Genomic DNA, 2,917 nt, shown 5'->3' on the forward strand with positions numbered 1-2,917 from the left:
GGTACTAGCATGGGAGTGACGTGGAGCGAAGGCATGGTAGCTCGCCTTGCACAACACTCCCAGGCGGGGAACTCAGCCATATTTACCAAGTAGTCAAAGTCCAGGCTGAGACTCCTGATCATACATCATCTCCTATACACAGCTCATCCTCTTGGGGGCTGTGACTCCTTCACTTTCCCTGCACCTCTCTGGCACAAGAAGGCGGCTGCTTGCTTGTGGTCGATAGGTGTGGTTGGTTAGACAGGCTGGAGTAGAGCAACAACAACAACTTTATGCAGTTTTAATATACTTTATTAATTTTGGTTATTACATTTGAACGGTAAAGCATGTCTCTCTCTCTCTCTCTCTCTCTCTCTCTCTCACACACACACACACACACACACACACACACACACACACACACACACAGAGTAATGCAGAAAGCACTCCGCATAAAGAACTTAGCGGCAGAAACAGAAGCCTGCCTTCCTGTTAAATTATTCAGCAGTCTGTTCTTCTTTTCTTTCCTTCTATTCCTGTGTTTCTTCTAATATTACTGTATTGCTATTGTTATTATTTATTATTTTTTTTATTATTAATATTACCGGTATGATGATGATGATGATGATTATTACGGTACTGTATACCATTATTGGTACGGTATCATCATGATCGTAATTATTAATGTTGTTGTGAGGTACTGTTACCGTCATTATAAAGCTTTAATTAATATGTAATCCATTTTACCGTTTACTGAAGATGTGTAGTCGATTTGTTTTTCCTTTTAGAAATTCATTCAGCGGAAATACTGATTTGTTGGTTTCATATCCTTAATTTACGTGATAGATTTTTTTTATCGTGTGTCGTGTAGGTAGTTTTTATTTATTTATATTGTTTTTAATTGACAAAGATCCCTAACCCCTTCCAGCTCAGATGATGGTCATATGTAGTCATATTGGACGGTGGATTTGCGTAAATGTCCTTCATCTTAACTTGGCCCAGATTTTCGCCCTTTTTCGGCTTATATATTTCATGTACCGGTAGCTCAGTGACATGATAAGGCAATGCTATGGCTCTGCATCCTTTCCATGGCACTTCTTCGTGACTAGCGTCGTATTTGAAGTGTTGATTTATTGCTACAACTCGGCATTGAAGATGGAGAGACGGCAATTTTAGGCCAGGTTAGAGTGAAAAGGAGAGTGAGGGTGAAGAGTGAACAAAGTGTAGAGTGAGTGAACCTACAGTAGCACTCTCGTTAGTGCAGTGGGCCATTTCTGTAAGATGAAAGCAGGCTGTCTAGTGTGTATATAATTTTGAAAACCACGAAAAATTTTGAACCTTAGTGACAGCAGAACACCATACCATAGATAAAAAAGAAAGAAAATGAAAGGAAAACGTTTATATGTAGGTTAGGAGGAAGAGAGAATACTGTATACCCTCTCTCTCTCTCTCTCTCTCTCTCTCTCTCTTACCTCGGAAAAAGGAACGTGACTCGAATCTTCTTTTCTGGGTCTCATACACACGCACACATACATTCGTAAATATACTGTATGCATACGTACACGCACATACATTGGCACTCAGATATACAGTCCTCCTCTTGATGCGAACACACACACACACACACACACACACACACACACACACACACACACACACACACACACGCACACATGCAGTATCACAAGAGTGCAGGATGACATACATATTCCACATTTGGGTGAAGGACTGCAGCTGCTGGTGACTCCCATCTCTTTCCGCGTCCACCTCTTCACCAAAGCTGCCATCCTAATACTGTACTGCCACACATTCTTGCATTTGGGACATAACCTAAGATAGGACACATTAACTTATGCTGTAGTGAAATCAGGCATTATAGTACTATGGATTTTCATTAAGTCATTACCAAACACGTGTGGCCATTTTATATTTTCTGTTAAAATGAGTCTTTCACAGGTTACTTGTTACTTTTCCTGGATTATCATAGCTTCATTGTGGTGGGTGGTGGCGGCCGTCATTCACGACCTGGATGTAATACTGCCTACTTTTTCCTTGGCCTTTATCATTCTTTTTCTGTCTGCCTTCCTCTCTTCCTATTTCTGCCATCATTCCTGTCACTTTTTATTACTCTTCTTTCCTTTTGAGGTGGCTTTACATCGAGTGACAAGCCTGTTGGTTTCCTGTAAGCCAGGAAACCATTTACAACACTGGGTGGTAACCATATAACCAACCCGCACGTGTTCCCTACGTGTCAACAAGTGGGTTGACAGAGGGTTAATGCCCCTCCCCGTGAAACAACTAACTCAAAGACAAACGGCCATCCCATACGGGATTATGGCGTCAGGCTATAGATCGATAGAACTCACAGGAAACTAAAAGACAGAGGACCACCAAACTTTCGTATGTATTTCGAGACGTTTACCCTGAAGGTGTTTTGAAATACACACGAAAGCTTGGTGGGTCTCTGCCTTTTGATTTCCCGCGAGTTACACGATATATATATATATATATATATATATATATATATATATATATATATATATATATATATATATATATATATTTCAGCATACAGTATCAGGTGTATTAAAATGTCATATTCCTTTTAAAACCTTTATTAAAAGCCAATAGAAGTTCATCTCAGTATCCCCGCAACACACACACACACACACACACACACACACACACACACACACACACACACACACACATTTTAACTCCGTCTGTCTGTCTCTCTGTAATACTGTATACAGGTATGTATATGAGCGTGTATGTGTAGGCTATGTATGCACGTTTATGTGTGCATGTGTGTGTGTTGATAAGTATGTGCATGGATGTGTACGTACCGGTACGTGTATGTGGTTGAGGAGATCCACAGGTGTGAATCGAACCCGAGGTCAAGTTAATGGTAGTCCCGGCTGGTAGTGGCTCAGTGGTT

The sequence above is a fragment of the Coenobita brevimanus genome, chromosome 65 (genome assembly GCF_032717465.1).
Source record: "Coenobita brevimanus isolate Jiangsu-jjx chromosome 65, ASM3271746v2, whole genome shotgun sequence".
Classification (NCBI taxonomy): Eukaryota; Metazoa; Arthropoda; class Malacostraca; order Decapoda; family Coenobitidae; genus Coenobita; species Coenobita brevimanus.